This window comes from Serinus canaria, chromosome 1A (genome assembly GCF_022539315.1).
Source record: "Serinus canaria isolate serCan28SL12 chromosome 1A, serCan2020, whole genome shotgun sequence".
Taxonomy (NCBI): domain Eukaryota; kingdom Metazoa; phylum Chordata; class Aves; order Passeriformes; family Fringillidae; genus Serinus; species Serinus canaria.
Window position 1 is genome coordinate 16,017,957 of NC_066314.1, and position 25,467 is coordinate 16,043,423.

A 25,467-nucleotide genomic window follows, 5' to 3' on the forward strand; every position below is an offset into this window, starting at 1 on the left:
TACCTGAACTACTCAAAAGAAGGTTATACTTTTGGAGCTGTTTAAAACAACATTTCACTGCTAATAATATCACAAAGATATTACAAACTAGTTCTGAAAGCCAGACCTCCTGCACAGCAGGAATTATGTTTGACTATGTAAAATTATTTTTCTTGCCAATAGGAACTACACAAAAATTTTGAGAATGATTTTGCTATCAATTAGAAATGATGAAACATCTGGTTTCTTGCATTAACTGGGCTTCTTTTGCAACAGAATTTTGACTTATTTTTAAGAACTAAAGGAGAAAAATTATAACCAAATTTTCAACTGTTTGAAAAAAACATTATTCTGTACAAGTAAATGAGATACCTCACATGAAATGGTATGTTTTAGGCATTTGACACTTGATACAAACAGGTGAAAACCAGTCTCCTGAAACTTGACTGTGTGTAGCCTGTGGGATGATTTAAAAAAAAAACAATTAAAAACTCACCAAACAAAAACAACCCAACACAACTCTAACCAAAACTCACAAGCTCTGTTTGTGCTAAAACATATGCATGTGCTTTGTAAAGTAAAGCATGCAAAATCAGACTTTATACACTTGGGGCAAAGAAAAGTTAAACTGAACAGCACAGGCAGACTCACCTTCCTGGAGGATGTAAAAAAGTAGAGACAAAAATACCATCCACATCAGAAATATTTCAAGTATAGGTAGTCATTACACATTTTAAGAGACATTGACGGTTATTTCAGAATACAACAGAAAGAATTTAACTAAATTATTTCAAGAGAGATCTATTTGCATGTGGACTTCTTAAACATTTTCTTATGGTAGAAATCTGAGCAAGTTGCAAGTGATTATGAAAATTATTTATTTATTTATGTTATAAAAGCAGTAAATACACAAGTATCATTATCTTCCAGTAACAGTGAAAAGAATGCAAGCTAATCAAAGAAACTTTTTTTGTTTTGTTTTCACTCTAGAGATCCTTCTAATCTTTGTTAGTTTTCTGCTCTGCACCTGGTGAAATTTATAAGAGGCACTGTTGGGCAGGCAGATAAATAAATGCTGTATGAAAATAGAATAAAAACACATTCAAATTTCCAAGATGTTTGTCTTACATGTACATTTAAAAATTAATACATAACCATTCCCCTAAGGACTTATGTGATTTAACTGTGTTTAAGTAGATTCTTAAATTGTAACACTAGAATTGCAATGAATGCATTTTGTCCACAGGAGCAGGTTTTGATGTCGGCAAAATTAGGTAAAACAAAAATAATCTCAAATACTTAACTGAAACAAAGCAAGGAAAGAAAGGAGTCTGGAGTAAACAATTGTTGCAGGTTATATCCCTCAATCAAAGTCTGCCTGTGTGAGAATGTACCAGACATCAGGAGGAAAACAACAGGTGGGGGAATAGAAATAAATGTATGGCCTCATGCCTGTGTTCAACAAGTGGGGTATGCAATGCTCAAATACTCAATTAACATATGTACCCATGGAATCTGCCTGGAGATTCTGATTCTGAGCTCTTCCTTGTTGCAAGGAGTATGGATGGTGCATGTGTCAGACCCAGACTGTCATGTGTCTAGTTTCCAGCTGACCTGGACTGGTACACTGGAAGCAGAAGGGCACTGAGTCTTCTGGGTAAAATCCTCACCAGGAAAATATATCAGAGCCCCATCGTGATACTGTGTCAAACCAAGTTTTGATATGAAGAAAAAGAGAGGGGAAAAAACCCAAGGAAACAAAACATAACAAAAAAATACCAGTTCTTGGTGTAGTCCACGATAAGGGAAAGAAATCATCTGGGATAAATGACTGATAAAACAAACAAGAGAGAAAAAGTCATTGGGGGTGGTAATTGCTGGGAAGTGGGAGTGCCAAAACAGTGGATGACTAAAGAGTTGAAAAATGCAGGAGTTCCGTTCAGTAAGGAATATTTACTGATTATTCTTGTGGGCCCCTTCCAACTCAGAATATTCTGTAAATCTGTGCAAAGAGAAAGAGGAAATTAGGCCAACACTAAATAAAGCCATTGCCTGATTCCAAGACGTGTATACAATTTTAATTGCTCACATACATTTTCAAGGAAAAAATTGTTTGTTTAGGCTTTTTTTTTCTGTAGGGTGCACATTAAAGGTATAAACTGCATTGAAATTTGGAGGATTTTTGCTATTTAATCCAGTCTATAGCACAGCATATATATCATGATATTCATTAGCTTTACATAAACCACTACGAAGTCTTTGTCTGTCAATTTAGTAAAGATGTCCATGTTTTGATGTTCTGTTTTGTTTTAGTCTTGCTCTTACCTGCTGGAAATAAAGAGTTATTTATTTATTTTATATGAGTAATTCAGCTGGGATATTGACTAAGAGGTATTCTTGAGAAACTGCTTTTCAACCCAAATGCTCAGTGATATGATTGAGCATTGCATGATTTCATGACACTCAATAATCATATTAATTTGAAACCTTCTATGAATGCTCAATATATGTAAAATGACTCGGGAAACTGCGTAATACGTCTGAAAAAGGCCATAAGTGCCCACAAAGAGTGTAGCAGAGCTGACCATGCCCGCAGCAACAGATGGTGAGCTGGATCAGCCAAGAGTACCGCAGGCCGCGGAGAGAAAGACAAGGAGAGTGGTGGAGAAAGATGAAGAGAAGAGAAGAGAAGAGCAGAAGAGAAGAAAGAGGAAGACGAGAGAAGAGAAGAGAAGAGAAGAGAAGAGAAGAGAAGAGAAGAGAAGAGAGAGCAGAAGAGAAGAGAAAGAAGTAGAAGAGAAGGAAGAAGAAAGAGAAGAGAAAGAAGAGAAGAAGAGAAGAGAAGAGAAGCGAAGAGAAGAGAAGAGAAGACAAAGAAGAGAAGAGGAAGAAAGAAGGACAGAAAGACAGACAGAAAGAGAGAGAAGACAAGAGAATAGAATAGACAGAGAGAGAAGGAAGTGAGAGAAGAAATAAGAGAAGAGAAGAGAAGAGAAGAGAGAAAGAAGAGAGAAGATAAGAGAAGATGAAGAGAAGATAAGAGAAGACAAGTAGCAAGAGAAGAGATGACAAGAAAAGAAGAGAAGATGAAGATGAAGAGAAGAAGACATAGACTATAATATGAATATAAGTAGAGACGATAATATAATATACGTAAGAGAATAGAAGAAATATAAGATAATATAAGATAATAGTAATATAAGATAATATAAGTAATGATAATAGAATATAAGATAATATAAGATAATATAATATAATATAAGGAATAGAATATAATGATAATATAAGATAATATAATATAATATAATATAATATAATATAATATAATATAATATAATATAATATAATATAATAAGTTAACATTGGAGAGGAATGAAATAATTATATTAAAAGAGATGTAATAGGAGGATTCTCTTTTGCTCTTGTGTTTAGGACTTGTGCTCTCATATCACTTTCTTTCATGCATTAACCCTCTCTGGACTAAAAAAACAATGCTGTTAAATATTACACAGAGAATTTTGAGTGAGTTTGGAGGGATTTTTGGTGTTGGGGTCTTTTTGATAGCTGTTGCTGTTATTGAATTGGTTTGCTGATGGTGTGCTCAGTAGCATCATGGGCATGCAAGCTAATTTTTCACCAGCCAGCCATTATTAAAATTCTCTAGCATGAATAGACCTGTAGCAATGACTGTAGTCTGCAATAAGATCTCTCTCCATTTTTTCACAACCTTGAATACAGGAAAGTGTCCTTTCCAAGGAAAAAATTTGTCTTACAATGGTTAATTAATGCATTTTCCAATGTACATTTTTATAACCAGTCAATTCAAGTCACCTTTGTCTTCTATTCAGAGCATGAAAGTGGGAGTTTCATCGCACAATTTCTCACCACATAAAAAACCACACATATCTTTATTCACTTTGTTTTGAAAATGCAACTATAGGCAGGTAGGCATGTCATTTTGAAATTGAACATTTCCATTAAAAAGGAAAAAATCTAGGATAAAGTTACACTAACAAAGTGACAAGCTAAAATATGTAGTGTTACATTGCAAAGCAAGTCCTCCTGTCATATCTGGCAGAGGGGCCTTGGCATCCATTCTGCTTTCGTCTGCATTTCTCATTCCATCATCAATGAAGCTTACAACTGCCACTGAAATAATAGAGTAGAAGCATTTGTAAATCTGAACTCGTAGGTAAACTGCATCCAAAATATTTATAAACTGAAAGATATGTATAAAACTTGTAAATATATGTTTTGGTACACAGGAACAGCTATGACAAATACCTGACAAATTCTGTTAGTGATTTAACATAATATCAAACTGATAGAAGAACCTTCTTTTTAAACAAAATAAAAATATTTCTGTGCTTTCAAAAGGAATAGATCCTGACCACACATTAAACTCATCTTTATTGAGACAGTAGGAAAGATGAGTAACAATCCACATATGTGGTGACTCACCAATCACTGGTATCAAGCCCAAGACCACAAGTGATACCATGGCTCCAGTGGACTGGGCTTGGGCTGTCTAGATCATCTACAAGGAACATCCAATGGTACCTTTCAAATGTAAGAGCTGAGCTGCCCCTTGGGTCCCCTGGAGGTGGTGGGATCACAGACAAGTGTACCCTACATCAATTTTGTGTGGGGCACCCTGCTGGAGCTGCAGCTTTTGGACAGGGGCAGGCAGCCTATGCTGCCAACACCAGTCAAGGGACAGGGTGTCGGGATATAGGGGCTCAGTCTTTCAATTCAGTATTACCACATCTAGTAAACATAAATTTTTCAAAAGTCAAGCACTGAACCCACTAAATACCTAACAAAAATGCTGTACTATCCCAGCACACAGTATGAATTGGTAATATCTGAACTTTCAGAGGGGTTTCATGCTATCCAGAGTCCTGTGTTATATATATGTATAGAAATATTATGGCCTTTGTTCAACAAAGGATTTCAATATATATCCTGCACTGCTGCATTGTGTTTTCCAAACTGTGATGATTCATGTTTGTTAAATTTAAGCCACTTGCTTAAATACTCTGTTGCGCAAGATTCTACACAAAAATTCCCACAAGAAATAAATATTAACTGGTAAAACTCACTGGTACAGAATCTCCATGCAAAGTCTTCAGCATGGTAACCAGGATTTTAATGCCAACTGGGTAGCAGAATACTCCACTCACTATTTATCCGTTCTGTCCACCTTCTCTTGCCATGTCCTTTATTTAAGCATGAAATCTATTTATGCATCCTTTCAGAAGACTTTTTGCAATGATTGAAATTCCTTATAGCCCTTGTCTTTTCCAGATAGTACCTGGTGGTCAGTCTGCCTTTTCTGAGCAATGCTGGTGAAAAGATAAAGAGACTACAACATGGGGAAACCTTCGGCTTCTTGGATGACCCTCAGATGTTTGAGAGCAAATCCTGGCAAATTAAAAACAACAGCCCAGATGACCACTGATCTTTTGCCAGGACAGCTATATTGAATTTTGTGTGTCTTAGCAATGGAACTTGATCTTTGATAACATTTAGATATAAAGTTTTGTTTACACCACTGTGAGATCTGGAAAAATGCCACTCACAAACTGATATGGTTCTCTCATCTCAGGCCTAAACCGTAGGAAAATGTTAGTCAACCTCCTTCTTCCTCAAGCAAGTTGGACTGGAGAGTTGTACTGGGTTCAATCCTGTGGCTTACCGTGTTCCAAAGTTTTTCTGTTCATAGCTGGATATCTGACTAAATTCTGAGTTTGTATGTATTTTTGCTTGACTCATATAGTGTTTTTTATTCAGGCTTTTTTCAGTCTGGCAGAGTTGAGGTCTGGATGCTACCCAGCTGGCTGAAATTCAATCCAATTAAAGCCCCTATTGTAATAGACAGTAGAGGGAAATATTTCCTGTTTCACTGGCAATGTACTAAACTTCTAAATCAGATCTGGGTTCATGTCTGACCAGTGTCAAAGTACCCCAGTGCTATGTGGGAGGCCTTGCTGAATGACTGCATCTTCCACCTTACTGCTTTGACCCTGTGATCCATTCAATCCTTGTTTTTAATGCTTGACTTCCTTCTACTGGTGGCCTGATTCAATTCCTGGGAGTTTTGTTGTTTTCACTGGGGACTGGATCAGGATCTGTCCAGAGAGTTCCTTCTTTCCGTCTGATTTATTTGATTCCTCCTGCATGAGTATGGGGAGAGAGACAAAGTTTCACCTCTGCAATGCAATGTTTGCAGTGTACTAAGGCATGTGTGTAAAGTTCAAAATGCAATCCACACTCTATAAGCTGAAGTTATTAAAAAAAAAAAATATATCCTTGACTACCTTTCACATTTGAGGTGGTTCTCTCACAGAAAAAAAAATCATCAGATGGAAAAGATGGAAAAGCCAGCACTCTCTGGAACTCACTTGAAACAGAAACACATCTATGACCATATCTAGACCTAGACAGAGTTCCAAGTGGCTTCCTTTTTGCTCTGGCTTTTGGCTGATGGGGAACTGTTATATCCAAGCATATAGGCAACTGCTCTCTTCTTTTCAGTTCACTTTCAGTCTCACTTTGCTTGAAACTTGATACACAGATGAGAGCATGGAACCTTGCCTTTTCAATATAAAGTACTAGTGCCAAAATTTCAGACATAAAAAAGTTCACACATAATAAATATAATATTTGCCTTCTAATAGATACATTTTTCAGAAGTTTTAAGGCAATGTATAAAGAAGTTGAATCATACTAGTTATTTTACCAAGCTATAAAGATACTTTTACCCTTTTTTTTAAAGGAAAATCCTGCTATCGCTTCTTGAAACAGTATTATTCCTTTCCCCATTGTCCTGTACATCATGCTATGACAGAAAAATTAATTCAGCTGACTAAACTAAAGGTATTTAGTGTGATTTGAGATGTTGTAAAATACTGAAGTGCCTGCATGAGACTGGCTGATATGATTGAAGACTTCAGAGAGGTGTATTTGCTTCTTGAAGGCTGAAGAACAAAATCACTACTGTGACATTAAAAACATACATGACAAAAATGAAACAATTCAAAAATTAGACATATGGATAGTTTATGCCTTCTGAAGCCTTTTTTTTAAAATACTAATAATTAATTTTTAAGGTGAAACTGTTAAAATGGTGATGACTTGTTGAATAACAATCATCAGACTTGCTTCAATAATGTTTTCAGGATAAGAAGAATTATTCTTTACACCATACCACAGTATTATTGCCTTTTTCCATCTTTCCACCCCAAACTGTCCCTTAATCCTATCAAACAGATAATTAATGCTGGAATATCTGATACTGTTGTCCTGAATGTGAATTTGAAACAAAAGAGATTGAGATATTCAGTGCTGTCCTTAGAATAGAAGAGCAAGTTTTCTCAAAGTAGAGGAAAAAAATCAAAGAAAGAAGATCCAGAGAACAGTGTTAGGTATATTTTGGAAATATCAACATGTGACCCTTCCTTCTACTTGCACGCCTTGCAAAATTCCTAAAATTCCTTTCGTGCTGCCCTGGTGCTTTGATTTGCTTTTCTTTTTTTTTTCCTTTAGTGTAATTATTTTTTTAAGAATTCACAAATGGTCTTATCTAAAAATTTTTTAACTTCCAAAATAGTGTTTCTTCCTAACAAAAAAAAAAAAAAAAAAAAAAAAAAAAAAAAAAAGGATTTATGCTGTGTGTTTGATTAGTTCAGATCCCTTGCATAGAAACTGTATAGAGTTTTCCTATGTACAGGTATAAACACTGTACCAAAAATATTTAATGGTGAGGTACTAATGGTGGTTTACAGAATGTTAATCTTTTGTGCTACATGAAGGCACATCTTATCTTTCTAAAAAAAAAAAAAAAACAGCCTGCCATTTTCATTCCAATTTATGACTGTATTGGCAAGAAGATCAAAAACTGTAAAAGACATACATTCTACTTCTTCTTCTTTATTCCAGGCAGTCAGGATGAAGAGATAGCTGCAGAGCCATCAAAACTTGTCAGTTTGATTTGTTTGAGTTTGGCTCGGTTTTCTGATTCTTTTATTATTTTGTTATTGCTGGTTTTTTTCTTTTTAATCCTCACATGAAGTGGCTCTAAACATCAGAGTGCAGTAGAAGAGATTTTTCTCCTCTCTTCTGAGGGAGCTGGAAATCTACAGATACTAGTCTTGCTATCTCTTCAATCTATCTTTTGACATGTGAGTTAGAGCTCTCTAGAGTCATGTAATACTGTTTCAGCATCAAAACCCAGTTGATTATTATTCCCCACTACACAGTTATTCTTCAAAGCAGGATGACTTTAAACAAGCACAAAAACCTCAACAGAAATCTAACACAGAAACCTTTTGCTACCAAGTTTCAGACTGGAAGAATAGGGTGCTGACAAAATATTGCAGGTGGCAACAACTCATAGGGAATACAGCTCCAGTGTCTGAAGTGCACTAGTGACTATTTTTGTCTTTGGTTGTTGTTGTTTCTCATCATGTTAAGTACTGCTAAACCTCCCAGCTGTTCTGTCACATGATCAGCTGTGCTAACAAACAATACTGCTGTAAGGCTGAGTTTTTTAAGCTGCCAACTTCAAGTGTGACTGCAGCTTATAGTATGTGGTAAATGTCGAGAGGTTCTTGGAAGCTCTAAAGGAGATTAACTGCTGCCTCCTTTCTTAGCACATTAGTCAAAAGTAATCTTACAAATATTCCAGGCAGGGTAATATCTAGCCTCTGCTCTTGTGGATGAAGCATTGGTGATAATGTAACTTTCACTGGGTAAGCTTGATAGTGTTCACTGTCAGAGTTTCCTGTTTATTTCTTTCATAAACCTATTTCATATCTTATCTATCTCCATAACTAATTTTTATAGCAACAAACTCACCTAAAAAAAAAGAAGAAATCACATCTATACTTTAAAGCATGTCACTGCAGTAATACATATAATACTTCTGACAACAGATAGAAAGAAGGCAAAGAGGCATGACTGTAGATAAAGGAGGCCCTAATGAGGAAGATGAAACTTGGATTCTGATCTCTGTTTCTAACACAGCTTCTCTATTTTCTCCAAAACCTGAACTGAACAACATTCAGAATAATCCAGTCATCCATGTCATTGAAAAAATCTTCAAAAGTAATCATCATGATTTTGCTGTCCCGTCGTGCCCTTTGTGAGAGCTTGCTCCAGGAGTCTTTACAAAGCCAACTGCAGCAGGAGTGACAGAATGTGAGACTGAGTACCAAACTAGTCAGCAGTGTCCCATGTCAGTATGTCTTCATGGAAAACACACATTTAATTATTCACAAGGGTTGGTGATATGGAAGTTATAATAATTTTTTAGATCTTGGTTACATCTAAATTTGGGAAATAAAGATATTATCTACTTATCTACAAGGAAATCTTGGGGAGCCTCTGGTTCACTTGTCTTGCTTGCAACCTCAGTAAAATACTGTTTTGTATCAGAAAGGAGCTGTTTCTGTAATGTTCTGTTATCCTGCTACTCCCACTCTGCTGATGGCCCTTAGCCCTTCCAGCTAGTAATTCTATTACATACCCAACATTGAATGAAAATAAAAAAGACACTCAACTTTAAAAATTAAACTGTTCTTTTATCAATAAAATATTTTCAAAGGTCCTAAATTTATGCACATTCTGTGAGCAAAATCTAGCTTATCTATCTAACTGTGGCCATTCCTGAGATTGTAGAATATTCATCTTCAGTTTCTAATGCCTTCACATTGTTTAATCTATTCCATTGTGACCAAATAGGTCTCAGAGGGGGGAGCATTCTGTTACTTAATTGTTCCTGCAAAATCTTCCTCTTGGGAATGATATAATAAATTAAAAACTGAGGTATCGGTCCTATCATGTCGTGGCAGTCAAAGACATGATAAATTAGTATCCATGAAGAATACTGACTATCTGAAAGATAGAAAAAAGTTGATCTTTGAATCATCATGCATTTCATTCTTTTCATTCCGTGAACCTGAAAAATTAAGAAGTATTTACACTGGATGTAAGGTTGCTAAGGAGTCAACATCCTATTTGTCAAAATATTTAAAATACATTAGTCAATGTAAAAAATTAAATCACTGTATATCAAATAGATATTAGAGCATTTTAGAGCCTCTATTATTTTTTTATATCCATAAATGATTCACTGATTGCCGTTATATATTATATGCATGTATTTAAACCAATGATACTTTAACTTACTTTGGATTTTTTTTAAAGCAAATGGGAAAGCACTGTAAGATGCCTTTAATTGAGTTCAGATTGGTTGAATGGACATAAAATTATGTCAATGAAAATTTTAATCTATAGTTAAGTAAGTTTTTATTTGGCTATAAACCAATTGGCTCAAATTGTTAAAAGTTAGGCATCAAAACACATGGAGGTTAAAATAAAAAGCAAATTAGCTGCTTCTGGAGTGTGAATTGACATTTTTAGCTTCTGTTTGTTCTGTACTTGTTGCCAATACTAGTAAAATGAACTTATTAAAAATATTATAGATGAGAAAATAGATTTATGAGCATAATAATAGAGTGATTTTAGTTGTACTGAAGTATAGGCTTCTTAAGAGTAAGTATATTAATATCTACATAATATTGACATTGTGATCTGAACCATTAATATTGTTTCTTACACAGTAACCATTACAGATTATGGAGAAGAAGAAGAAAATTTAACAATTACTCTTTCACTTATCATTAGGATAAATTTGCATTAGTACATAAAACAGAACTCTATCAGATTTTTCTGAAATCATATCTGCTGAAATTTTTTTAAAATTTAACTGTTATAGTTGTCCTCTGCTTTGTGCATTCAGGGGTGCTTACACCTGCACAAATTAAGAGTGAGAAATAAATGATAGCATTAGGAAAACCTGAAACTGTGAAGAAAAGAGTCACTTTTCATGTCCTTGATCAATCAGTGCTTTCTTTCTATCATGTGAGAGAACAAGGAAGGCCTCATCACTGCAAATGTAGCTCTTGTTTTCCCAAGAGGCCACACTAACACTTAGAGCAGTTTCCCATATCCACTTCTGTGGAGTATCCTGTCAAGTAGGTAGCCTGGAGATTCCACTATTCTTAAAAAACCCAAAAATTTTTCAAAGTTTGGATTTTATTACTAACTGAAAATTTAGAAATATTAAAATAGTCTGAAAATAATGTTCTCCATATTGTAAAAGGATCACGGACCTTGTTAAATTGAACTGATTTTAGTTGTTAGAAGGCTACTGAATTTCTGCCTACATAACATTAAAAGAAATAGCAAATAAAATAAATAATAAGTGCTTTGGTGGTGTGACTCATAAGACTTCTCTTTCCTAGCATTAGAAAAATTTAGACTGCAGTGTACAATGCAATTTAGTAGAAATTCATTACAAAAAAAGGGGAAAAGATAGCTCAGATCTTTTTTTTCCCAGTGATAGGCAGTCTTGTCAGAACCTCCCCTGCTATGCACCCCTGGTTCTAAATGCATTCCCATCTGTGGCACACAAAAACACAGCAGCAGCCTGTTTCTCGTGAGCAGGTAGGCTCTGGCATTCCAGGCACTTCATGCTACAAACCAGGCTAAGGTGACCTTGTCTACCTCAGGGAAACATCTCTGTTCCCAGGGACTTGCTGATCTTTGGGAGATCCTACCTTGGGAGAGGAGGTCACACACTGGATACTTACAAAGGCATCCCAGGAGAATGCAGCATCATGTGCTCTAAAGAAAATTTTATAATTAACTGAAATATAGTTTGCATATAAAACAGAGAACAAATTCAGGCTGCCTATGAGGATAACTGAGATGTCAGACTTCAAATTTAAGGTCAGTCTAGTTCAAAGCTATTCCCAGAACTGGGCAGCTTTGTTAAAATGTATGAGTAATGGATGAAAAACATTCCTTAAAACACATAAACACATTTTTATTGTATTCTAGAAACTGCATTTCCCATGTGTATTAGAAATTCCAGTTTTTTCAGAATGATGCTTGAAAAAACTGAAACTACATTTAGCTTGGGAAGTTTTTTTTATGATGTGTGTGGTCATTTTATTATTGCAAGTCCATTTTATAAATCTGTGAAAAGGTTAAAATTGATGCCTTTATGACATAATAAAAGGAATTGGGTTTTATTAAAGTGCAATTTCATTCTTTAGAAGTGTTTTGTTATTAGAACATGCATTGTAACTCATTTTATATCAATTAACATGAGAAAATGATACTGTAATTTATGACACCACGAAAGTGCACTTCCAAGCTGTAGCAATACTAGTTGCAAATTTTCAAGTATTTATTGTAATAGGTCAGCTCATGGTACTGAAATATATATTACATTGCTCTTTCTTCTATAACAACTCTATAATTTCAGAAGTTTATAAACCAGTCATAAAACCTCTGCTCCAGCTTTGCTTTAAGTATGTAGCTGAAACTGAATTAAGAAAAGAAAAGCAGAGAAAAACTTATCAGAACTGGTCTGGCAGCCAAGATACAAAAGCTTTTTCTTAACACAATCAATAATCCTCACTGCTGAAGGACTGATGGAATAAAATGCTACCTGTGATTGTATATGTACAGGATCTGTCCTTGAATATATGGTGCAGGTTATAAATACAGTCTATAAGGGCAGAGTCAATTTCTTATTTTTGGTCTTACTGTCTCTTATTTGAGAATTTATACAACATCTGAATTTACATAATTTGTGCTTTTGGTCTGAGCGGTTAACAAACATTTTTGATTTTTTATTGATAATATTTCCTTATCTACAAAAAGCACATGGAAATCCATGTAGCTGGCAAGTAGACTCACAAATGTAGGAGGCAATATCTTTTCCAATGATTGGAAATCAGTCACTTTTAGGATTTTTCCAATATTTTGATTTATTTTGTTTCCTGAGCTGCTTATACCACATGTGGTATATTATACAAGCTTTTATTCCCTTCATGTTTCTTATAGCTGTCTTAAATTTAATGCCAAATTCTGCAACATTTTTCTTTATTTAAACCTTAAAAAGATACAATTATTATTTTTTTGGTTTGGATCTGGAATCTTCAAAATTAAAAATTTAAATTATCTTTTCCTTCTATTTATGTATTTATTGTTTTAATATCATATATTTGCCAACCTGCACTTTTTTTTTCCTGAATTGCTCTTTATCTGTGTTATAAAGAAATTTTTGTTAAACTAAACTATGTGCCTACAGTGAAATATAAAGAAAAGGGTTCCCATATTCAGAGAAACTAGAGAACCTGACCATATCCATTCACACAGGTTTCTGTGACTAAAATTAGTGATTTTTCAAATTAAATAATTGGTAATAAGATTTTACTATAAAGATAATTGTTTTCTACAGTTGTAATTTAAGGAAAAATATATGCATCAAACTCTGAGGTTGAATATCTTCAGTTATACAACCTTAAACCCAGACTGAATTTTTCAGGGAAAAAAAAATTTATTCAAATTACAGATTCATAAGTTTTTAGAAAAAAATTCAAAAAATCTTTCTGTTCTTAAGTTGAATTATTGATTTTGTATGATAATTAACAAAAACTAGCCAGCAGATATAAAGAGTTTTCAATACCTAAGGATTTACAAACTAGGTTATATTTTTCAGAATTTCAGTTGCAGTTGGTATCTAGACAAACCAATCCATTGTAATAGCTGGCGCTTTTTTGACCAATGCTTCTCATAAAGCAAACATGTATCATGTACAGGAAAATCCACTTGGGACTCCAAAGCAAAGTTCTCTGGCAAATGACCAATTCCACACAAAGAAAATTACTGCTTAGAATGTATTTTTTAATGTTCTTAGAATGTATACTTAGAATGTATTTCTAAGTAAAAGGGTACTGTAGTTCAAGCTGAAATTTATATAAAAATAAATCATTCAGTGTTGTCGCTACCATGTGTACTTAGTATTTTTAAAGTTTAATAAGTCCATTACTATGCCTTTGAAACCAAAGTGATGCAAAGAATCTTCACATTTAGGAACAGATGGCCACATATACACCTGGTCATGGTCATATTGTTGAAATATGATTGCAAACCTCAGTGTCAAAATAGGAGTTTGCTTAATCAGTTCCATTCTGTGCTATTTGCTTAAAGTTTCACTTTAACAACACTTTAAATTGTCTACTTCCTCTGTGTTTAATGTCATAATCTTGCAAATTTTTTTTCTCCAAATATCAGAGAACCAATGCAAATATTTTCATTGGTTTCTACTCTAAGCTTCACTGTATCTAAAAATTTATTTTGGTTTTCAAAATAATAGACACATATTGCAGTTAAATTTTATTGAATTACATTAAATTGGCATATTTACTGCCCCATAACTTAGCAAAACCCCACTTCACTTATTGGTAATGGCACATTTATAAACAAAGTAAGCCAACAGTATTGTGGTGGATAAACCTTCAGAGAACAAGAAATCATTACACTGTCTATTTAAAGGTCAGCTTCTGGTCACCCACTTCATATTGACAAAGGTTAATCCTCTCTTCAGACTTATATGATGGAGCAAGGAATTTGTAAGGGCTTCTGGCTCCCAAGGTATTTTTCTATAATCCATAGGATGCTTTCAATCAGCATATTTGATTTCATGTTTTAAGAGGTTAGGATGTTTGCTCTTGAGACACTGTCAGTATGTTACTCTGAAACCTACTAGTTGCTCAGAAATTTTGAGAAAAAAAGAATCACTCACTGTAAAGCTTTGCAAGGTCTGCAATAAGAATATTTGACAGGAACCATGAACTGGAGTGTATTGTGACTTTGAGAATATTCTAATTTTTATGGGAAAACGATCCTCAAGCCAAATGTCCCAGATTTTCTAGTGCACAATTCTAAAAAAAAAAAAAAAAAAACAGAGGCAAGAGAGAGGTGAATTTGAATCCCAAAAGGGCCATCTGTGGAGGCCCTAGCCAGACACACTCATCTGAGTGGGATTTCAGTATATATAGCTGCTATAAAACTGGATCATTAGATAACTTTGTATGCATCCCAGCCTGGTATTTACTACTTCAGACATTTGAGAAGCTGCATGGATGGAATGCAGCCAGACATGTATTTAAGCAGATTTATCTCCTTCCCATTTGTGATGTGATCCTTCTTCTGGTATTCTTCAGGGAAAGGAATCTAAATATATATGAAGAGAGATACAATTGTCCAAAAACAGCACAGAAAATTAGGGAAATTACATTGGCAAATTATTCTGACTTGACCAGTAGAGTGAAAAAGTATTCACAGTTTTTCTTACAACTGATGGATCTAGTTATTGATGAAGAAACTTACTTATAATCTTCCCTTTACGTGTTACCAAGTTGCTCACCCTGTAATGAGATTCTTAACTTTCAAGGAAGAAAGGAGGCATTTTTTACAAACTACCATATAACATGTATGGAAATTGAAGTGCACCAAATCAGTTCAGCTTCTTCCTCATTTATTACCTATATAAATTTAGGTGATATTTTTCCTGCCCCAAAACATTTTAATTTGGCTAGCATCATGATAGATATTGCAACATGCTGAACAATTTAATACTTAAATTATATAGGTATTAAAATACTCCTTCAAGGCATGAATAATAAGTACACATTTTGTGCACCTTAGAACATAAATGTAAATCTCTCATTTTATTATATCTTTAACTATGAAGTTATTTTGTTTCATGCTAATATATTACAATATTTTAGTTAAAAATGTTAGGAAAATATAATGCCAAATTTTTCCAGTTAATTAGCAAGCAGAAATCTTGATGAACAGCAGGCATTTTTATGTTACCCATGAATAGTTCTATCTACTGTGCATGCTTATTTCTATCTTCTAAAAAATCTATGAGCAGAAACCAGCTGCATACTGAGTTATTGACAGGATTAAAGGAAGCACACAGATAAAAGAAAACAATGTGCTTGGGTAAATAAATCTTTTTGCCCATAAAATATAAATAATATATTCATAATTGGAATGTGCTTTGGGATTTCTGTTCTTCCAACATTATATAAATATATGCAGTACTACTAGATTTTGTGAATGGATTGGAGAAGAATAAAGTCTTTTTAAAAGTAGTGTAAGAACATATTATTGATTTTTCCTTTACTTTGCCTATGTTATGTGTGACAATATCACCAGTGTTCTGTACTTGCCTCTTTAAGCAAGCTTGGTAATGACAGAATGTCATGAACTTCTCAAAGTACCATCAAACTTCTCAAAGTACCATCAAAGAGGCAGTAGTGCATCGTGTCAGAAAGGCACACTGAGCCAAGTTACAGCTGTGCAGATCCCTCTAGAAAAAACAACAAAGCTATTTGTTTCATTTCTCATACAAGTATTTAATAATTTATTTGCTGATATTTATAATAGCACTCATTAAAAACAAAATTTTTTTCCATCAGCATCAAGCAATGGAATTAGCACTCAGGCTAATATTGATTCAGGAATTTCATGGAAGTCATATGAGTCATTGAGTCATTGGGTAAAATGTGGACCAAACACACCTAACAGCAGCATCTAGATTCTGGCTCTTCCTGAGTGCCTTCTATAATTTTAGAGGAAATATGTCCCTATTTTCAGTTTCCCTCTTTTAATGGGGAAGTTGTGCATACTTCCCTGCAGAGCTCAGCAGCTCTGGAGAGAGCTGTTGACTCACTATGCTGGGGTTGTGGGCAGCCTGCTGGGGAGAGCACTGAGGAACGTTGGGTTCAATTCTTTCAAACAGAAGGGGGAAATGGCCTTAGATCTCACTTATTTTGGGATAGTGTTTCAACTGGTAAAGTATAATGTACAAGCTCTGCAAAGCTATCACTGCCACTCACTGCCTGCTGTGTTTAAGTGGGTAGGTCCATCTGAGGTTTAAGAAAAAAAGGAAAAAGCTCAGTTGCATTCCTTTGAAAGAGGGATCAGACAGAGATGCAACCATTAGACAAGTAAGCCTATATAAAGATTGACAACAGGTTAGACCCTATCCTGTCATCAGCATCTCCCTGCTGGATGCCTGTAAGCAGATCCCCTTTCAGCAGCCTCATTTCTCTGAGGACATTTCTGTCACATATAAACTTTTCTGTGTATTGTGTATGGATCCTGTGATTCCAACCCAGGGCTCTGCATGCCAGACACCTTATATAGAAACAGTAGGCATTTAATTCCCTGATATTATGGCACTAAAGCATTCCTCCCTGATTATTTTTTTTTCCTCTTTATCTGTGCCTCTTTCAGATGTCCATCTTTCATGTAAGTTTTCACTGTAGAAACATGATTCATTTCCACATTTTTAGAAATATATCAGTATTTTCATAAAAAAAAAAGACGTGACTTTGAGTGGCTTATAACATGATTTCTAAAAATGAGTTTTAGTAGAATCATTTTATATATACATGAATATGGTCTGCTTGGCCTAAGGAAACACAGTATTCACTAATGCAGCATGAATTTTTTCCTTCACAGAATATGTTTAGGTATATGTGTCAAGATTTTTGAGGTTATCAAAAATGGAAGAGTCCATGTGACCAGAATGCCTAGTAAGTCTATCCACCATCATTTGCTCATACTTTCAACTTTGACCTAAAATCGTTCAGGTAATTTTCCTAAAAAAAGCTACTTAGTAGTGCAAAATAATCCCAATTTTATATTGTACTCCGTAGTGGATGAATTTAATGAACAGTTCACTGTGCTTTCCAAATATATGTGACTTTGAACAGATTTTATATAAGTAATCCAAAGGAAAAAAATAACTAGATGGAAATAAAGTGCAGTATGCTGCCATATCAGACTTTCAAAAATTTTCATACTGAACTGACATTATTTTCACATGTGATTTGGAAAGTTCACTGACAAGGTGGGTGAACAGTGTTCCTTATTCCTTTAATTTCTGGATTGGTAGAAATGAATTCCTAGAAAGTCTTTCTTGTCTCTGGGGGAATTATCCCATAAGCAAAGAAGAAGAAGAAAGCAGCAGATTGCTTATCTCAGACTCTTCCAGAATGTTTGGTTGCATGACGATATTTGCAATAATAACCCTTGTGAAAGCTCTGGTACCTACTGATGACTTTTGGATTCTGAAGAGCAATGGATTCAGGCAATCTAGAAAGTCTAACATAGGCTAGAATACACCCAGTCCTTTTCTACTGATTAAAAAAATGCAGGATAATATAAAAATGAATTAATCTGCCTGTGCTTTGTCTTGCCTGCAGCTTTATACCTGCCTGCACTTTGACATTATAGTCATAGTCTTAATGTGTTTAAATATTGTAAGAAATTACAGGAAGGACTGCTCTTCTTGTTTTAAACCCCAAAGAAAAATCCTCAGATTTTTCAGCTCAGATTGATTTTAAAAAATAGTCAATTAATATTATTTAATAAACATATCAATACTAATCTTAGTATTGATTAGTATTGATATGTTTATTTATTACTAATCTCAGTACTCCCTGCATAACTTTGACTTGTTGTAATTTGGGTTTCTTGTAAATGCTATGACAGGCCATGTGTTCATCTGTGCAGTTGGCTTTTTCTCCCTCCTTCTGATTTTGCAGAAATATTTGCTTGCATATTTAACACAATCCTGCTTATGTGATAAAAAATGAAACTTGGCTGTGGCAATTCTGCTCTTAGTGGTTTAATGTCACCTCCCTCGCTCTCACCAGCACCAGTCTCTTACTATGTCGCCTCTTGAATTTTTCATATTCAGAAATCTCCCAAAGAGCACTGTAAGGTACCAGCCAGAGAGGATTGAGCAGGAGCAGGCAGAACAGAAACGTCTGTGTAAGTATCATTTTACTATAGGTTATATATTTTATACATATGTTTAGATTACTATTTATATGTATATTGATGCAATATTTATAACCCTAGGATGCCAAAAAACCTGATCTTTCAAATCCAGATACTCAGATGAAATCCATGATTTCTCCCTGACTCCATGATAACTCCAACTGTTGAAGCCTTCTAGAAGGTAAAGGCACTGCACTGCTGGCATCCTTTTGCTCCTTGATGCCTTAAAGAAAAGATTTCAATTCCTATTTGTTCAAACTAAATCTAATTACATTATGTAGCATTAGGTGTTGTGTTGGTTCTGCACAGCCTGGTTTTTGGTAGCAGGGGGGCCATGGAGGTTGCTTCTGTGAGAAACAGCTAGAATATTTAATCATATCCAGCAGAGCCAATCCTTGATGGCTCTGAAGATGGACATGCTGCTGGCCAAAACTGGGCCAATAAGAGATGCTAGTAATGCCTCTGAGATAACAGAAGAAATCAAGACAAACGTGGTGGCACAGTTTTGATCCCAGCCAGAGAAGAGAAGGAGGTGAGAACGCATGAGCAGAACAACATGGCAGCACAAAGGTCAGTGGAGAAGGAGGGGAAGGAGATGCTACAGGCACCATAGCTGAGATTCCTCTGCAGGCTGTGGTGTTGAACATGGTGAAGCAGCTGTGCCCCTGCAGCCCATGGAGATCCATGGGGAATGCAGAGATCCTCCCACCGCCCGTGCAGGAGGTGTGCACACTGGAGTGGGTGAATGCTTGGAGGAGGCTGTAGTCCAGTGATAGTCCTGGTGGAGAGAGGGAGCCTCTGCTTCCAAGCTGGAGCAGCCTGTCCTTGGAGGGCTGCATCTCATGGAAGGAGAGACCCATGCCACAGCAGTTTTTGGAGGACTGCTGTTTGTGAGACTGGGACACGTTGGAGAGTTTTGGAGACAACTGTCTCCTGTGGAAAGGAACCCCACAGTCTCACAGGAGAATGATGTCTCAGTTAACATCATTGTCTTTTTCTGGCAGGTGCAGGTCTCTTTTTTCTCCTCCAAAATGTTGCTGACTGTCCCTGTTTGGGTGCTTAAATTACTGTAATGGTTTGACCTTGGCTGGGTGAAAGCTGACAACTAAGCCACTCTATCACTCCTTTTCCCAGTGGGACAGAGGAGAGAATAAGATAGAGAAAAACCAGAGGGTGAGATAAGGCAGTATATTACAGCAAGAGAAAGAAAAACCAGAAAGTTTTTTTGCACGCACAAGCAAAGGGAAAAGTCAATCTCTACTTCCCATCAGCAGGTGATGTTTGGACACATCCTGGGAAGTAGGGCCTCAGCACCTGTAGTGGTTTCTCCAGAAGGCAAATATTGATGAATCATGAATGTTCCTCCTTCCTCCTCTTCCCCTTAACTTTTATACATGAGCTGACATCACATGGTATGGAATATCCCTTTGGTTAATTTGGGTCAGCTGGCCTCGTGGTGTCCCCTCCCAGGACCTTGTCCACTTCCCTTGATGGGTGGAGAAATGTCAGAGGGACTGCACTGCTTGGCAGTAGCCAAAACACTGGTGTGTTATCCACACCTTTCCAGCTACCACTGCAAAGCACTGCACTGTGAGGGCTGTGAACTACCTCAGCCAGACCCAGTACAAGTGTATAGAAAGAAAAAAAAAATCCTCTTGTTATTGGTAAAGTGAATTTAGCAAATGAATTCAATGTTTGAGACATTTGAACAATGGTCTCTATAAAATGTTTTAATATTAATTACTAACTAATTGCTACAACTAATTAATTAATTACTGCTAATAACCTTTAGTCATCCCTGAAGCTGTAAGGCAGTTGGACTAGATAATCACTGTAGGTACCTTCCAAATGAAATAACTCTGTTCTATCAAATCTGATCTTTTATGTTTGTTCTTTCCTGTTCTGTACTACTTCTGAAGGTGAATTTCTTCTCTACTTGAAGTACACTCTGTAACTACCACAACAGAACTGTTTTATTACTAGTACCAAAATGGAACTGCAAATCTAATTCATCTTTATAATAAAGGTCAAAATACACCTATGAAATATATACATAATATGTAATTACTGTAATTTTCAAAATGTCAAGACTACTATAGTATTTCTAAAATTATATAGTTTTTTCTCAGACAAAAGTATTTGAAGAATTTCTCTGAGATTTCTGATGAGTTTCTTGATGACCAAAATTGAATTTTTTAAAATGTGAATTATTATATATAACCTATTCATACAGTCATGCTTATAATGAAGATCTTAGCTAGTACATAATCTCAAATGTTCTTGAAAACAATAGTTTTCAAGCTGCACAAAATATAACCCTGTCATTATTTTTTATTGACAGCTAAATTTTTTTTCTTAGAAGTCACCTTCCACATTTTTAGTTGTGTTTAAGAATTGTTTACTGGTGCACAGCTGTGTCCATTTCATATTGTTGGAATAATGTGTAACAGGCATGCTGTTGCTAAATGGACTTATGGTTTCATATACCCAATTGTCACTATCAGTAAGTCACAAATTTCCAGCTGTTACTACTTCATAAAATCCCAGAGAGATATACTATGCTAAGTGCAGTCAAATGGCTCTGGTATCTAAGATACCACTGCATGGTAACTTTTGGCAGACACTAACAGTTTAATAGTTCTTAAAAATCCCAGTAATTATTACTTAGCCTGCTATCACAATTGGTAACCCTGCTGGCAGGGAAAAGAAGCCAAAATCAAAGTAGTAATGCAATCCAAGGTAATACCATATAAAGTCAACCAATTTAATTGGTTTCAAAATAAACAAGAAAGAAAAACCATCATAGGAAGCATAGTATCCAACTATCAAAATCTCTGTCTAAACATAGTGTCTTGTGCCACACGGAAAGTGTCTCCTTAACAGATCCTATAGGTCTGCATCTAGCAGAAAAGTAAACTATAAAGGACTATTGGCAACCACACAGAATCCTTAAAGTTTGTATACATACCTAAAGGTAGATCAAAACAGGACAGCAATTCATCCTACCTTTCTGGTGGAGTTAATTCCCATATCAAGTTTTGCTAAACATTTTAGGTGTCAGCTCCTGGAACTTCAAATGTTCAATATGTAATACCAGGGTGAAAAGATTTGAGATGGCTCATTTCAAGCTGGCTGAAATGCGGGGTGATGAGGATTTGTTTCATGGGCCATCCAGCCAGTCATCCTACAGGAACAGTAGACTGATGCCAATGCAGTTGGAGGCAGACATGAGGGAGTTATGCTGCTGGTAGTGCCTTTGTATCTGTGATCACATAAATCTGAGCTTTGCTCATTAGAGAAGTTATGCTGTTCTCTAACTACCACAGCATTGCAGGTGCTTAGGAAAACAATTCTCACATGTGCACTTTGTCTATTCCACGTTTAATTTGTCTATTCCATTCAGTTCAATTCAAGGTCTAAAGAGCTACAAATACAAGGGGTAGATTAGGTACGCTGAGGTTCAACGTTGTCTGGAGTTAATAATGAATAAAGGACAAAAATTATCAATCTAAACAAAGATGAATACAATTTGGTTTTAAGGATGAAAAGTGATGGAAACTGTTCTAGCAAAGAAATTTATGTAATCCTTAAAAACTGTTTTAAGAATGAAGACAGTGAAGCAGGAAGAAATATTGGTATTTTAGTCTCCAAGTGTGTTGTTTGAAGACAATTCCAAGACATTGGAGACATACAGAAGTATTTACAGGTGGATTTTGACTAATTTTAGTTTCATGCATGGAAGTATATAACTAAAAATTATCCCTTACCAAAATGGGAGTGTGCAACTGCAGATCAGCAAATTTCATTACTCTTAGAAATCACACATCTTGCTTGAGCATTAGCTTGGGGTCTTTAGAGAAACCATACAGTAGCAATTGGAGACGCCTGAAGTCCCTTTTACATGACCCTTCCACCCTGTCTCCAGTAGGAACCTGAAGGCAAAGGAGATCAATGTTCAACAAAATATTACACAATCATGAAATCCCACCAGCAAAGGAATTATTTCTTGTTATTTTCACCCTCCTGACACTTCTCAAGCAATAGATGAAGGACAAAACTGAATTAGAAACCTTACAGAGCATGCTCTCACAATGAGAAGACATGGTATATGACTCAGCTCCTCTTATTTAGCATAAAATACCAGTCAAGTAGGGCAATCTGTTATTTTCACAGAAATAAGAAACTGTACTTAACCTGTGAGCTTTTGTTAATGGCTTTGTCTTCACCATGGTTTTACCTTGAATCAGTTAGCTGTCATTCAAAAATACTGCTGTGTGCTTTATGATTAGACAACAATATAGATGCCAGCTACATAAAAATCTCATGCTCTTAAAAAAAGATTTGGTTTTTGAAGGCAAATTTTCAGTTTTGGACATAATTCTTGCACTGTGGTAGAAATTTTAATAAAGAATAGTAGCCTAAAAATTGGAGGAAAAATTGTTATTTCCTTCCTACATGATTCTATAGGTTTTTCCTCGATTTAATTGCATGCAACTTCTCCACAAGACCACCTTTGACTTAGCTTTATAATATCATTTGGATAATTACCTTTATTTATGCCATTGTTTAGAGCGCCACAGAACTGCTGGAGGCTGGTCTTTGGAGATTGCAGGTTTGCCCAGCATTGTGCCTATCCTCTATTTTTATCTTTGTTGCTATTCTATTAAATCACTTTGCTGCAGAACAATATCATAGTTTCCATGTTAGAGTGGCATTTCACAGTGCTGTTAAAATGCTAACACATCCCTGGAATGTCAAGTCAGGATAAGACATAATATGTTCACATAGCAGGGTCAATAGGAATTCTGTCTATATAGCAAATATTTTCTGCTGGATAATCATTAGTTACATGGTTTCAAGTTATGACTTCTGTTACTCATGTGATTTTACTGTGTGTAATCTGAGCCTCACACCCAGGGAGACTTGTTTGTTCAGTTTCTAAAAATATTATTATCTGAAAAAGTTTGGACTCTGCACATAGCACTTTGCAGGTGAACAGTTGACTGAAAGAATGTGACAGCAGACCCTGAGGCACCAACAAAAGGATATGCATTCATGAATCTGGAGTGCTCAGTTGATTTCATATTAATTTCCTACTCTATTAGTGGTAGAAGGTTATGCCACAGTTTCACTGGGAGCAGGTGTTTCTCCTATGCTTTCAGAAGAAGCAGCTATGCACATTTCAGCCAATGTCTGTGTGCATGGAGAGAGAAAAATGGTTTGAAAAGTTTTTCACTTCAGTCATGCAACTTCTTTCAGTCACAGATTATATTATGTGCTTTAAGACAAGTTTTTACTGAAATGTCAATGTGCCTTTATCTATCCATCTATCTATTGAACCATAGAACCATAGAATCATTTTGATTAGAAAAGGCCTTTAAGAAGTTCATGATTAGCCATTAACATGGCACTGCCAAGTCCACCACTAAACTATATCCTTAAGTACCACATCCAAACATCTTTTAATTATCTTCAAGAATCATGACTTAACCAATTCCCTGGGCAGCCTCTTCCAATGCTCCATTCAGTGAAGAAAATTTTCCTAATATCCAGCCTAATCTTCCCATGTCAGAACTTGAGGCCATTTCCTCTTGTCCCATCTCCGGCTACTTGGCAGAAGAGACCAACCTTCACCTGGCTACAGTCTCTTTTCAGGCAGTTTTAGAGAACAATAAGCTCCTCCTAAGCCACTTTTTCTTCAGGCTAAACATCCCCAGCTCCCTCAGCTGCTCCTCACAAGGACTTGTGCTCTGGACCCTTCACAAGCTCCATGCCCTTCTCTGGATGTGCTCCAGCACCTCAATGTCTTTCTTGTCACGAAGGGCTCAAAATTGAACACAGGATTTGGGGTGTGATTTCACAAGTGCTGAATACAGGGACGCAGTCATTGTTGCTGATCCAGGTCAGGATGCCCTTGGCCTTCCTGGCCACCTGGGCACACACTGGCACAAATTCAGCTGGCTGTTGACCAGCACCCCCACGTGTTTTTCCACCAGCTTTTCAGCCACTCTTCTCTAACCTTTGGGTGGATCCTGTCTGGCCCCATAGACCTGTGCATGTCATATTGTGTCACTAACCTATTCACTTTAGGTTATGGAGGTTTTCATTCTGGTCCCCATCTTCCAGCTCAGTTAGCTGGGTACATGTAGAACAACTAGTCTTGCTGTTAAAGACTGAGACAAAGAAGGCATTACGTACCTTAGCCTTTTCCTCACTCTTTGTTACTATGTTTACCCACACATACAATAAAGGATGGAGATCCTTCTTTGCCCTCATTGTTTTGCTAGAATTTTAATATTACCTTTTTACTGTCATTTACTGTGGTAACTAAAGTTCTATTTGTGCTTTGGTACTTTTAATTTTCTCCCTGCATAATCTCACAGCATCCTGCTAGTACTCCTGAGTTATCTGGCTCTTCTTCTAAAGGTGATACACTCTCATTTTTTTTTCCTGAGTTTGAGCCAAATATCTTTGTTCACCCAGGCTTCTCCTCTTCTTTGCCAGACCATCATTTTGCACACAGGTACAGCCTTCTCCTGTACCTTTCAGATTTTCTTCTTGAACATTTTCAAGGTTCCCTGGAAGTACCTTCAGTACTTCCCCCCAAGACACTCTCTCAACCTAAATAAGCCAGTCTCCTGTCTCAGAATTCCAAATTAGCAGTTCTGCTGAGCTTCCAGCCCTTCAGGACTACTTCCCAAAGGATTTTGTCAACCAGGCCCTAGCTTTCTATGACTCTATGATTCTATCTGTCTATCTATC